This window comes from Phocoena sinus, chromosome X (genome assembly GCF_008692025.1).
Source record: "Phocoena sinus isolate mPhoSin1 chromosome X, mPhoSin1.pri, whole genome shotgun sequence".
In the NCBI taxonomy this organism is placed as follows: Eukaryota; Metazoa; Chordata; class Mammalia; order Artiodactyla; family Phocoenidae; genus Phocoena; species Phocoena sinus.
This window is the reverse complement of record NC_045784.1, coordinates 83722530-83745371: the sequence shown is the minus strand read 5'-3', so window position 1 is coordinate 83745371 and position 22842 is coordinate 83722530.

Here is a 22842-nt window from a genome sequence, read left to right as displayed (position 1 = left end):
CACTTTGTTACACAGCAGAAACTAACACAACATGGTAAAGCAATTATACTCCAACAAAGATGTTTAAAAATTTTTGTGTAGTGTTTTAAGTTGGATTATTTATGTAAACATTTGTGCATTTCCCAATGGCTGTTATGATAATTTGTTACAGTGTGTAGTAGTTTCTTAATGTCACTTTTGAAAATTGTTAGATCTCAAGACAGCATCATTCTAAGGAACATATTTATAAAAGAAGTATTATTCAAATGTTATCGAACTTACCTTTGAATTATCTAACTTCAAATCCTTATTTTGGAATGAAGCAGTACACAAATAAGTAAATACATTTAAATAATAAGTAAAATATATACATTAAATGTCTATGCTAATATGTGATTTAGTGAGAAATTATCTAAGACCAATGCCAAGGACCAATTTGTAAATATAAGTAATATTAAGTACACATAGTGCAATTGTTTCACTTTTTAAAATATTATCCTTGAAATAATTGCAAACTATTAAATTTGTCTCTTTTATACAAATATGCTTATTCACCAAAAGTAATTGAAAATAATACCAACTATTGGTGAAGGAAATAGCCATATGAGCTTGCTGAAACATCCTTTTTGTAATTTTTATTTGTGGAGCTTAAAATAAGAAGCTCAGCATATCAATTTTAAGTCAGAATGTGATAACAGTTGAAAAAATATTTTGAAACCTACATCAAGAGATTCTATTGAAATTAAAGCCAGGACTTACTGAACTTAACCGATGAGGACACAGTTAAGTTCAGGAAATGGGCAGGATTCACTTCTTTTCTATTCCCATGCCTATAGAAAGCAGTCCTCAGACTTGGACATTGGGTGAAAGAGGAGAGAGAGATCAGTGTAAATCCATCCCTATAATTGTAAAACACAGCTCAAAATATACATCTTAGTAATGGTTCATAAACATTTATTTATACACAGAGCATCATATTATTGTCTGAATAAACAGAAATAGAGTAAGCTCACAGAAAAACACATTACAAAAATGAAAAAAAAAGCAGAAGGATTTTGCCACTTTAGGAAATTTTTAGTGTTTTTATAAAATCTAATTGGAATTGTTTTGTACAAGTGAGATTGCAGCAGACATCAAGAAGATTGATGGGGTGAAAGTGAAGGCTGTAATTTAGCTCTTGTCATCTTTCAAATGTGTTTTGTATAGTGAGTGTGAGAAATTTGGTTTCCAGAAGTATTATTTAAAATGAGAATGTGTGGGCTTTTATCTAGATTGTGGGGGCACTGTCAGTAACAAGGGAAGGATGCATCCTAAATGAAAGAACACAAAAGTTCCCCTTGAAGCCCCTGTCATATTCTACCAACTTGTGGCTGTGGAGTTATGTGTAATGGTTTCATCACATCATCATGTGGGCAGGTGCAATAAGAAGAGGTATTTCAAGTTTACATACCTGGCAGACAGTAAACTTGCCCTGATTCTCTCAACATTCTCTCTCACTCTTCCTCACCCTTCACCCCATGACACATGCACTTTTCACACACACACACACACACACACACACACCTCTCAAAACTGGAGAAAGTACCCCAGGCTGAGTTGTAAGTATACATTCAAAATTTAAATAATCATGATTCCCTGACTCCTGACAGTTATTATCCTCTGAAAAAAATGTGAAAAGAATGAGTTTACCTGTTGCCATAATAATGCTGTATATCAAACCATTCCATTTTCAATGGCCTAACCAATAACCATATACTATAATGCTGCTCGTAAGTCAATGTGTTGGCTGAGCTTAACAAGGCTCGCTCAGAGATCTGCAGGTCAGCTGGGCAACTTTGCTGGTCTTGGCTCTCACATGAGTGAGTCCTCATCTGGGGCCACCAGGCTGAAAATGCTCTGCTTCACATGGTCTCATGTCCTCCAGCAGAATAGCCTAAGTTTGTTCTTATGCAGGAGGTAAGAACCCTTTAAAAAAAAATTGTACAAGTCTGTGAGGCCTCTTGAGGCCTAGACTCAAAACAGGCCCATCATTGGTCACATTCTGTTGGACAAATTAAGCAGCAAGGCTAGCTCAGATTTAAGGAGTGGGGAAATACGCTTTAACTATTGAGGGGAAGAACTGTAAACTCACATTGCTAAGGGCATAGATAACAAGAGAAGTGAAGATTTGAGCCATTTTTGCAATCAATCTACCACGAGGATATTCTAATAAAAGAAGATCCCCAAGATTCAAGCGTTATTCAGAATTGGCATTCCTCAATTTACACAAGGTCTGAACACCAATGAAGCAGGCATTCAAATGGAGGGCCAGTGCATGTCTATCCCAGATATCTGTATGACTTCCTATCTCAAATCATTTACTTTATGCTTAAATTTTACTTATTTAAAGAGGACTTCCTTAACACCCTCCACCCTAATTAAAATTATAGACCCTCTTTACTCTCTATCCCTTTACCCTGCTAAATTTTCCTTCCTAGCACTCATCACCACCTGACATACTATTTATTTGTTTTTTTCAGTTGCCTCCCCCACCTAAAATGTAAGTTCCTTGAGTCCAGGGATTTTCTTTGTCCTGTCCACTGCTGTATCTCCAGGATACATTACCTGCCAGACTAGATTCTCAATCTTCAATAAGTGTTCACTGAATGAATGTCTTAGGACTATTGAATGTCCAGGACTATTGACATCTCATAGGCACTGCCTTAAAAACGAGGCATAAAAGACGCAAAGCCTGTTCACAGCTACATTTAGTTCTTGCTTGGGCACTAGCATATATATGATCAAGTCATTTACCTGTTTCTTACTTCTCTTCAATAAATTTTATCTACTGATTCTGTTGTGATCTGTTTTGATCCTGAAGTATCATGCCATCTCAATGCATTCTAGTTTGCATTTACAGCTACACCCTTAGTTTTAGCTAACTGAAAATCTATGTAGTTCTCAGCTTTTCTGTATAACAATGCTTCTTGCTTTAGGAATAGGTTATAGAATAGTGAAAAGACAGCTTTGTGAGCATAAGGACCTGGGTCCAAAGCTCATTTCTGTTTTGGTTGAGACTTCGGAGGAGTTACTTACCCTATTGAGACTCTTAAACCTGTAAGATAAATGATAATACCTACTATGTATACCTAAGCTCATATTGATTCCCTTAATGGAAACTCTGGTTCACAGAAGTGGACTGCCAATAGCCATATTTGTGCTAAATGACCATTCCCAGTCACATTTGTTTGACCCAAATCCAGCCCAGATTGAACCAATCAGCTTCTTTCCCTATCTCCTCCCATCTTTGGAGTTAGAAATGACGTTTATAAACTTGAGACCTGTGGAGTGCCACTTCTGCCATGGGGACTGTGTAACAGAGAACTAGGCTAAAGAGTGAGATAGGGCTTCCCTGATGGCGCAGTGGTTGAGAGTCCACCTGCCGATGCAGGGGACACGGGTTCGTGCCCCGGTCCGGGAGGATCCCACATGCTGCAGAGCAGCTGGGCCCGTGGGCCATGGCCACTGGTCCTGCGTGTCCGGAGCCTGTGCTCCGCAGTGGGAGAGTCCACAACAGTGAGAGACCCGCGTACAGAAAGAAAAAAAAAAAAGAGTGAGAGAGATAAAGCAGACCCTCAGGGAAAATAAAATCAGAGGCAAGAAATGGAGGGAAAGTGCTCCCTGATTACCTGACAGCTTCCAATTTCCTTATTCCAATTCTTTTCCAAAGCCTTTCTATTCAAGGCTTTGGGTGTCATGAACCACTCCTGGTTCCAAACAGTAAATATTCCTTTTCTTTGTTAACCTAGTTAAAGTTTGTTTCAGTTATTTGCAACCAAAAACTTCCAAATCAATATACCTGCTCTTTGAAATGTTGCAAAGATTAAAAGAGATAAAACCTGAAAAATGCCTAGCAAGCTGTACTTTAATTATTATCATTTAACTCTACTGGGGTTATGCCTGTCCCTAACCCTAATCTGTCTATCATTCCTACTGTGTACTCAATGAACACTTACTGCTGACTTAGCTGAGACTGGACAGGTTGTTGTACTTAACTGTATCTAGATAGTTAATAATGAATTTACACATATATACCTTGATCCCTGCACTTTTAAAGGAAATGCACTTTTATTTTCCCAAGCAGACATACTCAGAAAATAGATCACATCTGCTCTCACCTCCCTAAACATCTTACTCCTATCTTCAAAGCAGTCAAACTTGTTGAAATGCCGGGTCTTTCATTTGCCAGCTGTGTGGACATGGGTAAAATACTTAAACCTTCTTGCCTCTGTCTTCTTCTTCTGAAAAATGTGTTTAACAATAGTACCCACTAAATAACTTGTTGTGAGGCTTCAATGATTTAACATGCGATAAGCATTTTAGAACAGCTCTTTGGTATTGAACTAGTTTGCTCTTAGAATAATTTGAGTCCTTCTCAGTCAACAGATACCCATCAACAGATTCAACACAACCTCTTTCAAAAATGCTTCAGTATTTGTGGATAATATTAGCTAAAATCTACAGATACTAGCATACCCATTCTGATTATTCTTATTACTTATAGCCCTGTAGTATTTATGGAAATATTCTATTCTTTTGCACTGCCTGATAAATTAGATTTGCATTTAGAATATTCTTACAGGAAAATTGCTCCCCTTAACTATACCATAAATTCCTTAAGGTATCTGAGTTATTTGTTTCCCCTCACAGCTGTTTTAAACTATGTTTTATATGTGATTCACAAGGTTTTCACTGTTCACTTACCTTAATTAAAAATATACGTTAGGACTTCCCTGGTGGTGCAGTGGTTGAGAGTCCGTCTGCCGATGCAGGGGACATGGGTTCATGCCCTGGTCCGGGAACATCCCACATGCCATGGAGCGGCTGGACCTGTGAGCCATGGCCGCTGAGCCTGTGCGTCTGGAGCTTGTGCTCCACAATGGGAGAGGCCACAACAGTGAGAGGCCCGCATACCGCAAAAACAACAACAACAACAACAACAACAAAAATATATATATATGTTATTTTGAAGTATTCTATAATTTAGACTTCATTATCACTATGTTACTGCGATGTCTTAAATTTGTATCAAAAGTGAAATAATAGGCTTTGTGACATATTCATTTGAATTTTTTGGTGTTGTTTATTTGGAGTGTGTTTATATTTTATAAATACCACTTCAGAGATTTTGTCCAGCTTTTTATCTTCATCATGATATTCTTTCAACTGGACTCAGTTTTATTGTATGTAATTAAAACTGCAGCCCTAGAAACAAAATTCCCTAGAAGTTAAAGCAGAGTGATAGGAAAATGTAACCCATGGGTATCCTGGTCTTTTAAATACAGATTTTCTTAGAAAGTGTAATCTGTAGTTATATAGCTATCCCAACTAAAATTTTTTTAAAACCACAATTTTTTAAGTTAAAATCTGTTGGCCCAGTGTCAGCCCTCACAGTAGTTTATAGATTTTTATTCTAAAGGAATTCAGAGTGAATTTAGTTATTAAATCCCTACAGATGTGGTATAATCGTATGTTAATTAAGTGTCTCTGCCCTGTTAAAAAGGGTTAGTACTTTAAAGACTATTTGCTCTTTTGAACGGTTTGGTAAATTCTTTAAGTAATAGAAAAGGTCACCTCTTTCTATTCCTTCTCTCTTGATGAAATTATTACTCTGAAGGGACTTCTGCACGTGGTAATTAATTTACAAAATAAATCATCCTCATGTATAAGTTCTAAAAATTTAGATTTATATATAAATTTGTTCTATTTGAAGTTTATTTTAATATTATATTAGTACTAATGGCTTACATTGCTATATGTCATTCTTTGCCTTATAATCATTATAAACCTCACCAGAATTTTAGATAATTTTAAAATAATTGTTCTTACATGATAGACAAAAGAGAGGTATTTAATATTTAAGCAATAACTGTAGTGTTTAATTGGAGTCCAACCAATTCACCCAGAATTGTACATCCCTATTCTTTCCATACTGAGCCCAGATTTTTAGGGCTATACTTCTTTCGACAATCTGGCATTTAAACACCATAACTATACAATAATGTTACCTGATATATTATCCTAAATAAATATCACTGCAACAATTTTCTAATATATCCCAGAACTCTACTCTCATTATCTGTTTTTCCTATGGATTTTAATTTAATGATTTAATCTGTAAAATCAAAGCATAACAAGAAAGTTATTCAAAAGAGTTTCTTGGGAGAGACCTTCAAGATGGTAGACGAGTAAGATGTGGAGATCACCTTCCTCCCCGCAAATACATCAAAAATATATCTACTTGTGGAACAACTCCTACAGAACACCTATTGAACCCTGGCAGAAGGCCTCAGAATTTCCGAAAGGAAACAAAATGCGCATGTACCCAGATAGGGTGAAAGAAAAAATGAAAAACAGAAACAAAAGAATAGGGACAGGACCTGAACCTCTGGGAGGGAGTATTGAAGGAGGAAAGGTTTCCACACAGTAGGAAGCCCCTTCACTGGTGGAGATGAGGGTTGGGGAAGCTTTGGAGCCATGGAGGAGAGAGCAGCAACAGGGGTGCAGAGGGTAGAGCGGAGAAATTCCCTCACAGGGGATCAGTGCTGACCAGCATTCACCAGCCTGAGAGGCTTGTCTGCTCACCCGCCGGGTCAGGTGGGGGCTGGGAGCTGAGGCTTGGGCTTCAGAGGTCAGATCAGAGGGAGAAGACTGGGGTTGGCTGCGTGAACACAGCCTGAAGGGGGCTAGTGCACCACAGCTAGCTGGGAGGGAATCTGGGAAAAAGTCTGGAACCTCCTAAGAGGCAAGAGACCATTGCTTCAAGGTGTGTGAGGAGAGGGGATTCAGAGCACCGCCAAAACGAGCTCCAGAGATGGGCAAGGGTCACGGCTATCAGTGTGGACACCAGAGTCGGGCATGAAATGCTTAGGTTGCTGCTGCAGCCACCAAGAAGCCTGTGTGCAAGTACAGGTCACTCTCCACACCTCCCCTGCCAGGAGACTGTGCAGCCCACCATTGCCAGGGTGAGCACACGGCACACCTCAGGCTGTTGCAATGTCATCCTGGCCTCTGCTACCTCAGGCTTTCCCTGCATGCCATAACCCTCCCTCCCCTCGGCCTGAGTGAGCCAGATCCCCTTAATCAGCTGCTACTTTAACCCCATCCGGTCTGAGCAAAGAACAGACACCCTCAGGCCACCCACATGCAGAGGCAGGACCAAATCAAAAGTTGAATCCTAGGACCTGTGCAAACAAGGAAGAGAAAGGGAAATTTCTCCCAGAAGCCTCAGGAGCAGTGGATTAAATATCAACAATCAACCTGATGTACGCTGTATCTCTGGAATACCTGAATAGACAACGAATCATCCCAAAATTGATGTGGTGGACATTGGGAGCAACTGTAGACTTAGGGTTTGTTTTCTGCATCAAGTTTGTTTCTGGTTTTATGTTTATCTTAGTTTAGTATTCAGTGTTTATTATCACTGGTAGATTTGTTTATTGATTTGGTTGCTCTCTTCAATATATATATGTATATATATATATATATATATATATATATACATAGTTTTCCTTTTTCTCTTTTTGTGAGTGTATGTACATGCTTCTTTGTGTGATTTTATTTGTATAGCTTTGCTTTTACCATTTGTCCTAAGGTTCTGTCTGTCCTTTTTTTATTTTTAGTATAGTTTTTAGTTCTTGTTATCATCAGTGGATTTTTCTTTGGTTTGGTTGATTTCTTCTTTCTTTCTTATTTCTTTTTTCTTATTACTTCTTAAATTTTAATTTTTAATAATTTTAAATAACTATTTAATTTTATTTTATTGTTTTATTTCTTTCTTTCTATTTTTCTCTCTTTTCTTCTCAGCCGTGTGGCTGACAAGGTATTGGTACTCTGGCTGGATGTCAGGCCTGTGTCTCTGAGGTGGGAGCATGAGTTCAGGACATTGGTCAACCAGAGACCACCAAGCTACACGTAATATCAAATGATGAAAGCTCACACAGAGATATCTGTCTCAACACTAAGACACAGCTCCACTCAATGACCAGCAAGCTACTGTGCTGGACACCCTAGGCCAAACAACTAGCAAGACAGGAACACAACCCTACCCTTAGCAGAGAGGCTGCCTAAAATCATAATAAGGTCACAGACACCCCCAAACACACCACCGGATGTGGTCCTGCCCAACAGAAAGACAAGATCCAGCCTCATCCACCAGAACACAGGCAACAATCCCCTCCACAAGAAAGCCTACACAACCCACTGAACCAACCTTAGCCACTGGAAGAAGACACCAAAAACAATATGAACAACGAACCTGCAGCCAGAGAAAAGGAGACCCAAACACAGTAAGTTAAGCAAAATGAGAAGACAGAGAGACACACAGCAGGTGAAGGAGCAAGGCAAAAACCCACCAGACCTAACAAATGAATAGGAAATAGGCAGTCTACTGGAAAAGGAATTCAGAATAATGATAGTAAAGATGATACAAAATCTTGGAAATAGAATGGAGAAAATACAAGAAAGGTTTAACAAGGACGTAGAAGAACTAAACAGCAAACAAACAATGATGAACAACACAATAAATGAAATTTAAAATTCTGTAGAAGGAATCAAGAGCAGAATAACTGAGGCGGAAAAATGGATAAGTGACCTGGTAGATAAAACAGTGGAAATAATTACCACAGAGCAGAATAAAGGCAAAACAATGAAAAGCATGGAGTACAGTCTCAGAGACCTCTAGGAAAACACTAAATGCACAAACATTCAAATTGTAAGATTCCCAGAAGAAGAAGAGAAAAAGAGAGGGACTGAGAAAATATTTGAAGAGATTATAGTTGAAAACTTCCCTAACATAAGAAAGGGAACAGTCAATAAATTCCAGGAAGTTCAGAGAGTCCCATACAGGAAAAAAACAAGGATAAACACGAAAAGACACATATTAATCAAACTACCAAAAACTAAATAAAATGAAAAAAATAATAAGAGCAGAAAGGGCAAAACAACAAATAGCATACAACGGAATCCCCAAAAGGTTAACAGGTGATTTTTCAGCAGAAACTCTGAAAGCCAGAAGGGAGTGGCAGGACATATTTACAGTGATGAAAGGGGAAAACCTACAACCAAGAATACTCTACCCAGCAAGGATCTCATTCGGATTTGACAGACAAATTAAAACCTTTACAGACAAGTAAAAGCTAAGAGAATTAATCACCACCAAACTTACTTTACAATAAATTCTAAAGGAGCTTATCTAAACACAAGAGAAGAAAATACCTACATTAACAAACCCAAAACAATTAAGAAAATGGTAATAGGAGCATATATATCAATAACTACCTTAAATGTAAATGGATTAAATGCTCCAACCAAAAGACACAGACTGGCTGAATGGATACAAAAACAAGAGCCATATATATGCTGTCTACAGGAAACCCATTTCAGACCTAGGGACACATAGAGACTGAAAGTGGGGGGATGGAAAAAGATATTCCATGCAAATGAAAATCAGAAGAAAGCTGAAGGAGCAATTCTCATATCAGAGAAATAGACTTTAAAATAAAGACTATTACAAGAGACAAGAAAGGACACTACATAATGATCAAGGGAACAATCCAAGAAGGGCGTAAATGTTTCTAAACCCAACATAGGAGCACCTCAATACATAAACCAAATGCTAACAGCCATAAAAGGGGAAATTGACTGTAACACAATCATAGTAGGGGACTATAACACCCCACGTTCACGAATGGACACATCATCCAAAATGAAAATAAAACAGGAAACACAAGCTTTCAATGATACATTAAACATGATGGAAATGATATTTTTAGGACCTTCCATCCAAACACAACAGAATACACTTTCTTCTCAAGTGCCCATGGAATATTCTCCAGGATAGATCATATCTTGGGTCACAAATCAAGCCTTGGTAAATTTAAGAAAATTGAGAACATATCAAGTATCTTTTCCATCCAGAGTGCTATGAGACTAGATATAAATTACAGGGAAAATCTGTAAAAACTACAAACACATGGAAGCTAAACAATACACTACTTAATAACCAAGAGATCACTGCAGAAATCAAAGAGGAAATCAAAGAATACCTAGAAAAAAATGACAGTGAAAACATGACAATGCCAAACCTATGGGAAGCAGCAAAAGTAGTTCTAAGAGGGAAGTTTACAGCAATGCAATCCTACCTCAAGAAACAAGAAACATCTCAAATAACAACCTAACCTTACACCTAAAGCAATTAGAGAAAGAAGAACAAAAAATCCCAAAGTTAGCAAAAGGAAAGATATCATAAAGTTCAGATCAAAAATAAACGATAAGACATGAAGGAAGCAATAGCAAAGATCAATAAAACTAAAAGCTGGTTCTTTGATAAGATAAACAAAATTGATAAACCATTAGCCAGACTCATCAAGAATAAAAGGGAGAAGACTCAAATCAATATATTTAAAAATGAAAAAGGAGACATAAAGACTGACACTGCAGAAATACAAAGGATCATGAGAGATTACTACAAGCAACTATATGCCAATAAAATGGACAACCTGGAAGAAATGGAAGAATTCTTAGAAAAGCACAACCTTCCGAGACTGAACCAGGAGGAAGCAGAAAATATAAACAGACAAATCACAAGCACTGAAATTGAGACTGTGGTTAAAAACCTTCCAACAAACAAAAGCCCAGGACCAAATGTCTTCAGAGGTGAATTCTATCAAACATTTAGAGAAGAGCTCACACCTATCCTTCTCAAACTCTTCCAAAATATAACAGAGGGTGAAGCATTTCCAAACTCATTCTACAAGGCCACCATCATCCTGATACCAAAACCAGACAAAGATGTCACAAAGAAAGAAAACTACGGGTCAATATGACTGAAGATCACAGATGCAAAAATCGTCAACAGAATACTAACAAACAGAATCCAAAAGCACATTAGAAGGATCATAAACCATGAGCAAGTGGGGTTAATTCCAGGAATGCAAGGATTCTTCAATATATGCAAATAAATCAATGTGATAAACCATATTAACAAACTGAATGAGAAAAAGAGTATGATCACCTCAATAGATGCAGAAAAACTCTCGACAAAATTCAACACCCATTTATGGTAAAAACCCCTCAGAAAGTAGGCATAGAGGGAATTAACCTCAACATAATAAAGGTCATATATGACAAACCCACAGCCAACATCATTCTCAATGGTGAAAAACTGAAACCATTTCCAGTAAGATCAGGAACAAGACAAAGATTGTCCACTCTCACTGCTATTATTCAACATAGTTTTGGAAGGTTTAGCCACAGCAATCAGAGAATAAAAAGAAATAAAAGAATCCAAATCACAAAAGAATTAAAGCTGTCACTTTTGGCAGAAGACGTGATACTCTACATAGAATCCTAAAGATGTTACCAGAAAACTACTAGAGCTAATCAATGATTTTGGTAAAGTAGCAGGATACAAAATTAATGCACAGAAATCCCTTGCATTCCTATACACTAATGATGAAAAATCTGAAAGAGAAATTACAGAAACACTTCCTTTTACCATTGAAACCAAAAGAATAAAATACCTAGGAATAAACCTACATAAGGAGACAAAAGACCCATATGCAGAAAACTATTAGACACTTTTGAAAGAAATTACAGATGATACAAACAGATGGAGAGATATGCCATCTTCTTGGATTGGAAGAATAAGCATTGTGAAAATGACTATATGACACAAAGCAATCTACAGATTCAATGCAATCCTTACCAATGTCATTTTTCACCAAACCAGAACAAAAAAATTCACAATCTTTATGGAAACATAAAAGACCCCAAATATCCAAAAGAATCTTGAGAAAGAAAAATGGATCTGGAGGAATCAGGGTCCTAGACTTCAGACTATACTACAAAGCTACAGTAATCAAGATAATATGGTACTGGCACAAAATAGAAATATAGATAAATGGAACAGGATAGAAAGCCCAGAGATAAACCCACACACATATGGTCACTTTATTTTTGATAAAGGAGGCACGAATATACAATGAAGGAAAGACAGCCACTTCAATAAGTGGTGTTGTGAAAACTGAGCAGCTACAGGTAAAAGAATGATATTAGAACATTCCCTAACAGCATATACAAAAATAAACTCAAAATGGATTAAAGACCTAAATGTAAGGCCAGACACTACAAAACTCTTAGAGGAAAACATAGGCAGAAGACTCTATCACATAAATCACAGCTAGATCCTTTTTGACACCCCTGCTAGAGAAATGGAAATAAAAACAAATATAAACAAATGGAATGTAATGAAACTTAAAAGCTTTTGCACAGCAAAGGAAGTCATAAACAAGACGAAAAGACAACCTCCAGAATGAGGGAAAATATTTGCAAATGAAGGAACTGACAAAGGATTAATCTCCAAAACATACAAGCAACTCATGCAGCTCGATATCAAAAAAAAAACAAACAACCCAATCGAATAATGGGCAGAAGACCTAATTATACATTTCTCCAAAGGAAATATACAGGTTGCCAACAAACACATGAAAGGATGCTCAACATCACTAATCGTTAGAGAAATGCAGATCAAAACTACAATGAAGTGTCACCTCACACTGGTCAGAATGGCCATCATCAAAAAATCTACAAACAATAAATGCTGGAGACGGTGTGGAGAAAAGGGAACCCTCTTGCACTGTTGGTGGGAATGTAAATTGATACAGCCACTATGGAGAACAGTATGGAGGTTCTTTAAAAAACTAATAATAGAACTGCCACATGACCCAGTAATACCACTATTGAGCATATATCCTGAGAAAACCATAATTCAAAAAGAGTCATGTACCACAGTGTTCATTGCAGCTCTATTTACAATAGCCAGGACATGGAAGCAACCTACATGCCCATCAACAGATGAAAAGAAAAAGAAGATGTGGCACATATATACAATGGAATATTACTCAGCCATAAAAAGAAACGAAATTGACCTATTTGTAGTGAGGTGGAAGGACCTAGAGTCTGCCATACAGAATGAAGTAAGTCAGAAAGAGAAAAACAAATACCGTATACTAACACATATATATGAAATCTAAAACACAACAACAAAACAATGGTTCTGAAGAACCTAGGGGCAGGGCAGGAATAACGACGCAGATGTAGAGAATGGACTTGAGGATACGGGGAGGGGGAAGGGTAAGCTGGGACAAAGTGAGAGAGTGTCATGGTCTTATATATACTACCAAATGTAAAATAGATAGCTAGTGAGAAGCAGCCGCATAGCACAGGGAGACCAGCTCGGTGCTTTGTGACTACCTAGAGAGGTGGGATGAGGAAGGTGGGAGGGAGACGCAAGAGGGAGGAGATATGGGGATACATGTATACGTATACGTATACTTTGTTATAAATCAGAAACTAACACAGCATTGTAAAGCAATTATACTCCAATAAAGATGTTAAAAAAATAAAAGTTTCTTGGAGGTACAGAGTATTAGAATAATATGTACCTGTGTGCTAAGTGTTCTGAAAAGGTAATTTCCATCTTGTTTGCCCATATTTCTGAAACATTATACATTCCTTTTGATGTAAATATTTCATATTATATCGTGGAGATATAGAAACCCTTAATTAATAAGTGGGTGGATGTAAATTGAGATCTTTCTTGGAAACAATTTAGCAATTTATATCAGGTCTCTTAGAAATTTATCTAGGGATTTATTCTTAGGAAATAATTATAAATGTGTAACAAACTTTATACAAGGATGTCAGCTGCAATACTGTTTACAAAAATAAAAACTTGGAAATAGCTCAAATGTTGGAAGGCTATATAACATGCCAATAATGATTATTTCTGGTAGCTGGGATTTGGAGTAAATTTTATTTTCTTCCTTTTGCTTTTTTATCTTATTAATGTTCTCCAATGAATATTTATTATTTTATAAACAGAAATGGAAATATTCACTCTAATTCATGCGCTAGCTCCTCTTCTCTTGATTCCTGTTTGAAATGCCCTTGGCATAAGGCAATTTAATAGTTCCCAGTCTTGATTTCTAATTCTTAACTCACAGTGATGTGTTCCGGGGTTTGTTGGCAGGGGAGAGGACTTGACTAAATCCTATAAAATCTCTGAGCCTCATTGCCTTGTCAATAAAGTTGGCATAATAATAACTTATATGCCTATATATAAATACCTAAACCATATCTTGATGTCCCTTCTAATAGTAAGGTCTTAGATCCTATGAAATCATGAAAAAAAATCACAATTCAAGGAATGTGAGGAAAAGATTATTAGCATTAACGTAAGACATCTGACAGCATTAGAGTAAATCCCTATTCATCATTTAAAGAAACATTTTTTTGTCAGACCCAGAGTTTGATTTACCATGAAGCTAATTTACACTGGATATGCCTTAATATATTCACATGGATTTAGGTATATGCAGAATTTGAACATATAAGATATTTTAACCACAATATGCTATGATGACTGTCTTTTTCCACTCCAAATTTCCTTCACATGTCCCCTTCCATCAGGTGGCACTGGAGTGGCTGTGCATTTTGGGGATATAACTGAAGGGGAGTTGAATTTGGAATATGCCATTTTAACTGCAACGTCTAAAGAAGATTTGAAATGTTTCAAGAAAACACATGAGAAACTATAGACTCTTGATTTAGACATCTATAAAGGATACCTTTTTATCATCTTAAAATTTATGTACTAAAGAAAATTCAAATTAAAAAAACAAGAAAATAGAGTGATGACATAATAGAAATTACTTGGATATCATGAAGTTAATTATTAATATCCTCTTGGCTTTTTTGATAATTCAATTAAAAAGGAATGAATCATGATCACATTGAAAAAATATTTAAATTTCTTGCTGATTTGATGTGAATTTCTTAGACTGATAAAAGTAACGAAAACCTCAAAATCCATCAGTAAAACAAAGTCATTGGTTACAAACTGGATAATCAGTGCTGTCAATTCTAAGATTACTTCAAAGTTGTTGCCTAACAGGAAAACTTGAAAAGCCCTTGAAATCTTACATCTGACATATGAAAAATATTTGATAAAGTTTTCCTAAATTTGACAGCAATCCGAAAGTTTATATGGCATTGTCAATAATGAGTTATAAAACTGAAAGGAACTTTTTGAGATTATCAAAACTTCTAAAACAGGAACTAACTATATTATGATACTGATTAATCTCCTTATTCTCTGTATAGAAATTATTGCAAAATTATTTTCGTATGTGCAAATCACTGATTATGCAGCCAAAAAGCACAAGTTAAAAGTATTTGCATAAGTGTGTAAGATAGTTAATAAAAATGTTCTGATTCTCTTTTCTGAATTTTGTCATATATATATTTGATGTATTTTCTGAAATGTGTAATTTATTACAAGTTAATTTATCATTCTGAATAACTATTAGCTTTTGTGCTTAATTTATGTATTTAATTGTAATTGACAATTTTTTCTTAAAGATGATCCCCCCAAATCATGTAAGCTTCAGGTCTCAAAAACCTGGATCTGCTCATCATCATACAACCTTATTTTCTGTCATTAATTCCTCAGGTTGAAATAGAAAAATGTGGAGAGTCTATGATCACATTGTTGACTAGACCACAATAAATGTACCAAAAAAAGGAGAATCATTTACTTCGTTAGTGATTTCCCTGTTCAGCATTGCTAATTCCCTAAAAAAAATGTAGTAAAGACAAATTGCTTGAACTGCTGATGCATCTTTTCCCTTAAAATCCTGAAAACAAAAAATTAACAAGCCAAAACCAGTATCTTTTGTTTTCCATTTTAAAATGACCAAGGCTGCTTAGAGTGCAAAGTTATTTAGCATTGGAGATTTATTTTGTAATAAATTGTATATAAAACCAGAAGTGTAAATGCTAAGAAATGTCATGGCAAGTGAAGTATATGAGACTGTGCTACATGTTAATAAAAACACCGTTGCTGACTGTCCATTAAAATTGATTAAACATTGTAACTTTGGAACACACATTGGGATTTAGTTCAAGCAGTTGCATTCTTTATGACATATGATTTTTCCCTCATCAGTGCACTTTGGTTTCTTTTATAGTGAGATTTTCAACAACTGCTTTAAATATTATACCTTCCATTTTTCCAGAGGTGATGACTGCATCTAAAAAAAAGAAAACTGATTCTTACATGTATTCCAACAATTATAGAAGAGTAGCTCAAGGTTTGACAATTATAAACTCTCTCAGATTCTGTTTGAAAACGCTAGAGCAATATAAATATGAAAGAAAATGCCTTAAAAAATACTCTGGGTTTGTGTTTTGGTTTTCAGTTAATTTATTATACGAGGGCTTTAAATTTCTATATGCATGTACGCAGACATTTTTTTTCTGCCACACTAAAAGAGATCACTCTATAATAGAGCAAAGACTTTGATACAAATACTTAGAACTCAAGAGGGTGAATATTTTACTTCTGTGATAAGTATACATAACTTTGCTTAAAGTGTGACTCTTCATTTGTATATTTAATAACTTTATGAAATAACTCATATATGGACCCACCTCTAACACTTGTGGGGCCTGGAGCAAGAGTACAAATAAAGGCCCACATATCTTATGTATAAATATATTTATAATTTATAAATCAATCTAACAAATACATCATCATAATGACAAAATTTTAAAATGCATAGAGTAAAATGTGTGACTGAAGGTGGGCAAAATATCAAAGCTGACCACATTTATCATTATTGTGATGTTGGGGCAGCTAATGTTTGGATTAGTAATATATACCTAATACATAAATTATATTTTATTTCATAACATTTGTTTTTCTTTATTTCAGTATAATCACTACATTGTAATTAAGTTTTCACATAATTTGTTGGCTGTTGACACTCATGATCTAAAGAATTAAAAAATAAAATGGCATTGTATTCATAGTGTACAAATTTTGAATATATTTTATCAAAATATAAATAAGAAGTAAATGTATATAATAAACAGTTCAATGTAGTTTTCATATATAGTTGAAACAAATTATTTTTCATGTAAAAATTCACAATATTTATTATACTTAAATGACAACAAATTATATTTAATGAATAGTAATAATTTAAATCGAATATATATGAATAAAGCTGAAGTTTTATAGCTTTTGCAAATTAAGTAAATTTTATTACCTCTCTTTGTAAGTAAAACTATTCACAATTCTACTAGTCAAAGTATATCAACTAATACATTTAATTTGTTATTTATATTTACACAATTACAAATTTGAGAATTATGTCAATTATTTAATATTGCAAAATCTTTCTCAGCTGCCTTGTGTGAATATCATGTTAATATGTAATATGTCCAAAGCTATACATTTGAACATGCACTGAAGCAATAATATGGACACTCAGAGCTACTGGGAATTTATGCTTTATTTTGTACGAATCTACTATATTTATGATATCTGAGAAGAAGTATTTTACTACGTACTTTTTATTGAGTTTATTCAAATAAGAACACCACCAAGATCATAATAGACATACTGGACACAGGCTAAAGATTTGAAAAGACATTTCACTCAAAAGGAAATATAAAAGGCAAACAAAAATATGGAATTTTTTTCATTTGACTGGTAATAAGAGTAGTCATCATTACAATAAAAGCAGTGTTATTCTACTATTAATTTTTTAATTAATATTTCGTAAAAGCCTGATAATGGGAGACTATGTAGAGAAAGTGGCATATTCACACTTTTCTGGTGGTGGGGTAAATTAGGACAGTTATTCTGGATAGCAATTTGAAATTTTCAACAGTTCAAGAGACACAAAATCACTCATATCCTATCTTCTGATAATCTTGTCTCAAGGAATTGTTCTAAGAAATGTATTCAAAAAAGAAGACAAAAATCCCTATACAAAGATTTATATATATATTTGTATTAGAATACTGGAGACAACAATAATGGTTCCACATAGGGGAAGCAATAGTAACTATGCTACAACAAATGTGTAAAATATCTATTAAGGCAATAAATAAAAAACTGTAGCAAATGAAAGAAATATTTTCTAAGTGAAGAAACAGCACAAAATTGAAGGCACAGTATGCTTAAGTACTGTAAAATATTCATACATATGGCTAAAGACTTGCCAGGGAACAGAGTCTTAAAAATAGCTCTAAGAATATGTGCAATTTTTTTCTTTTCTAACTTTCTTGACAATATAAATAATTTCATTTTAACTTGCATTTTGGTAAACCTAGTTAACATAGCATTGCCTATTATTTCAATATGCCTAGTGACAACCCAGAAAACATCCTGCTCCCCAGTATTCTCTTCATAACTCTCCGTCAAAAATCCCAAACCTGGATAAAACCAAATATCCACTATCTCTGCACCTACACAGAGGCTCATTGCTGACAGATGAAACAATAGCACAAGGATTTTAGTAGGACTCTGAATTAATGATCACCAAACCTCGAATCAGCTTCCAAACACTCTGGTCATTTTAATTATGTATTTTTTTTTCCCTCACGTGGCCCTCCCATAAACTACAATGGTTATTTCTAAATTAGCCCCATTGACTTCCATTATCTGACCTCTCCTCCTCCTCACTCACTTTCAGCAGATTTTTTTCCCAGGGAAAATACAAGCCATCTAATAGGAATTCTCTCAACTTCCATACATCACTTTTAAAAGCCTACATGAATCTAAGATGTAGCATAGAATAATGCTATATTAGGCACATAAACTAGATATTTGATTTTTATGCCTTGGGGTGCAATTTTTTATTTGTTTTTATATTTTTATTTTTTATTTGTTTAAGATTTTAATTGTGGTAAAATGCACATAACATAAAACTCAACTTTTTGACCATTTTTAAGTATACAGTTCAGTAGTATTAAGAATATTCTCGGGGTGTTCTGAATATGGCAGAAGAGTAAGATGCGGAGATCACCTTCCTCCCCACAGATACACCAGAAATACATCTACATGTGGAACAACTCCTACAGAATACCTACTGAATGCTGGCAGAAGACCTCAGACCTCCCAAAAGGCAAGAAACTCCCCACATACCTGGGTAGGGCAAAAGAAAAAAAGAAAAAACAGAGACAAAAGAATACAGATGGGACCTGCACCAGTGGGAGGGAGCTGTGAAGGAGGAAAGGTTTCCACACACTAGGAAGCCCCTTTGCAGGCAGAAACTGCAGGTGGCGGAGGGGGAAACTTCGGAGCTGCGGAGGAGAGCACAGCAACAAGGGTGTGGAGGGCAAAGCAGGGAGATTCCCGCACAGAGGATCAGTGCGGACTGGCACTCACCATCCAGAGAGGCTTGTCTGCTCACCCGCTGGGGCAGGCGGGGCTGAGAGCTGAGGCTCAGGCTTGGGTCGGAGCGCAGGGAGAGGACAGGGGTTGGCTGCGTGAACACAGCTTGAAGGGGTTAGTGCACCATGGCTAGATGGGAGGGAGTCCAGGAAAAGGTCTGGAGCTGCTGAAGAGGCAAGAGACTTTTTCTTCCCTCTTTGTTTCTTGGTGCGCGAGGAGAGGGGATTAAGAGCACTGCTTAAAGGAACTCCAGAGACGGGCGCGAGCCATGGCTAAAAGCGTGGACCACAGAGACAGGTGGGAGATGCTAAGGCTGCTGCTGCCACCACCAAGGGGACTGTGTGTGAGCTCAGGTCACTATCCACACCCCTCTCCCGGGGAGACTGTACAGCCCGCCACTGCCAGGTTCCCGGGCTCCAGGGACAACTTCCCAGGGAGAACACACGGTGGGCCTCAGGCTGGTGCAACATCACGCCAGCCTCTGCTGCCACAGTCATGCCCCACAATCCACGTCCCTCCCTCCCCATGGCCTGAGGGAGCCAGAGCCCCCGAATCAGCGGCTTCTTTAACCCCGTCCTGTCGGAGCAAAAAACAGACGCCCTCCAGCGACCTACATGCAGAGGCAGGTCCAAATCCAAAGCTGAGTCCCTGGGAGCTGTGAGAACAAAGAAGAGAAAGGGAAATCTCTCCGAGCAGCCTCAGAAGCAGTGGATTAAAGCTCCACAATCAACTTGATGTATCCTGCATCTGTGGAATAGATGAATAGACAACGAATCATCCCAAATTGAGGAGGTGGACTTTGAGAGCAAGATTTATGATTTTTTCCCCTTTTCCCCTTTTTGTGAGTGTGTATGTGTATGCTTCTGTGTGAGATTTTGTCTGTATAGCTTTCCTTCCACCATTTGTCCTATGGTTCTATCCATCCGTTTTTTTTATTTTAATTTTTTTCTTAATAACTAATTTTAATAATTTTATTTTACTTTATCTTTCTTTCCCTCTTTCTTTCTTTCTTCCTTTCTTTCTTTCTTTCTTTTTCTTTCTTTCGTTCTTTCTTTCTTTCTTTCTTTCTTTCTTTCTTTCTCTCTTTCTTCCTTTCTTTCCTTCCTTCCTTTAGACAATGAATCATCCCAAATTGAGGAGGTGGAATTTGAGAGCAAGATTTACAATTTTTTCGAGTTTTCCTATTTTTGTGGGTGTGTATGTGTATGCTTCTGTGTGAGATTTTGTCTGTAGAGCTTTGCTTCCACCATTTCTCCTAAGGTTCTATCCTTCCTTTTTTTATTATTATTTTTTCTTAATAATTAGTTTTTGAATTTAATAACTTTATTATATTTTACTTTATTTTCTTTCTATCTTTCTTTTTTCCTTCCATCCTTCCTTCCTTCCTTCCTCCCACCATCCCTCCCTCCCTTCCTCCCTCCCTTCCTCCCTCCTCCCTTTCCTTCTTTTCTTCTTTCTTTCTTTCTTTCTTCTTTCCTTCCTTCCTTCCCTCCTTTCTTTCTTTCTTTCTTCCTACTTCTACTAATTCTTTCTCTTTTCTTTTTCTCCCTTTTATTCTGAGTCGTGTAGATGAAAGTCTCTTGGTGCTTCAGCCAGGAGTCACTGCTGTGCCTCTGAGGTAGGAGAGCCAACTTCAGGACACTGGTCAACAAGAGACCACCCAGCTCCACATAAAATCAAAAGGAGAAAATCTCCCAGAGATATCCATCTCAACACCAGCACCCAGCTTCACTCAACGACCAGCAAGCTACAGTGCTGGAAAACCTATGCCAAACAACTAGGAAAATGGGAACACAACCCCACCCATTAGCAGAGAGGCTGCCTAAAATCAAAACCACAAAACACCACCAGACGTGGACCTGCCCACCAAGGAGACAAGATTCAGCCTCATCCACCAGCACACAGGCCCTAGTTCCCCCCACCAGGAAGCCTACACAATCAACTAAACCACCCTTAGCCACTCGGGACACACATCAAAAACAACGGGAACTACGAACGTGCAGCCTGCAAAAAGGAGACCCCAAACACAGTATGATAAGCAAAATGAGAAGACAGAAAAACAACAGCAGATGAAGGAGCAAGATAAGAACACACCAGGCCAAACAAATGAAGAGGAAATAGGCAGTCTACCTGAAAAAGAATTCAGAATAATGATAGTAAAAATGATACAAAATCCTGGAAATAGAATAGGCAAATGAAGGAAACATTTAAAAAGGACCTAGAACTAAAGATGAAACAAACAATGATAACAACACAATAAATGAAATGAAAAATACTCTAGATGGGAACAATAGCAGAATAACTGAGGCAGAGGAATGGATAAGTGACGTGGAAGATAAAAGAGTGGAAATAAATACTGCAGAGGAGAATAAAGAAAAAAGAATGAAAAGAACTGAGGACAGTCTCAGAGAACTCTGGGACAACATTAAATGCACCAACATTCGAATTATAAGGGTTCCAGAAGAAGAGAAAAAGAAAGGAACTGAGAAAATATTTGAAGAGATTATAGTTGAAAACTTCCCTAATATGGGAAAGGAAATAGTTATACAAGTGCAGGAAGCACAGAGAGTCCCATACAGGATAAATCCAAGGAGAAATATTCCAAGACACATATTAATCAAACTGTCAAAAATTAAGCACAAAGAAAGAATATTAAAAGCAGCAAGGGAAAAACAACAAATAAAACACAAGGGAATCCCCATAAGGTTAACAGCTGATCTTTCAGCAGAAACTTGGCAAGCCAGAAGGGAATGGCAGGACATACTGAAAATGATGAAGGAGAAAAACCTGCAACCAAGATTACTCTACCCAGCAAGGATCTCATTCACATTTGATGGAGAAATTAAAACCTTTACAGACAAGCAAAAACTGAGAGAGTGCAACAGCACCAAACCAACTTTACAACAAATGCTAAATGAACTTCTCTAGACAAGAAACACAAGAGAAGGAAAAGACCTACAATAACGAACTCAAAACAATTTAGAAAATGGGAATAGGAACATACATATCGATAATTACCTTAAATGTAAATGGACTAAATGCTCCCAACAAAAGATACAGAATTTCTGAATGGATACAAAAACAGGTCCTATATATGTGCTGTCTACAAGAGACCCACTACAGGCATACACAAACAGACTGAAAGTAAGGGGTTGGAAAAATATATTCCATGCAAATGGAAACCAAAAGAAAGCTGGAGTAGCAATTCTCATATCAGACAAAATAGACTTTAAAATAAAGACTATCAGAAGAGACAAAGAAGGGCACTACCTAATGATTAAGGGATCGATTGAATAAGAAGCTATAACAATTGTAAATATTTATGCACCCAACATAGGAGCACCTCAATACATAAGGCAAATACTAACAGCCATAAAAGGGGAAATCAATATTAACACATTCATAGTAGGGGACTTTAACACCCCACTTTCACCAGTGGACAGATCATCCAAAATGAAAATATATAAGGAAACACAAGCTTTAAATGATACATTAAACAAGATGGACTTAATTGATATTTATCGGACACTCCATCCAAAAACAACAGAATACACATTTTTCTCAAGCGCTCATGG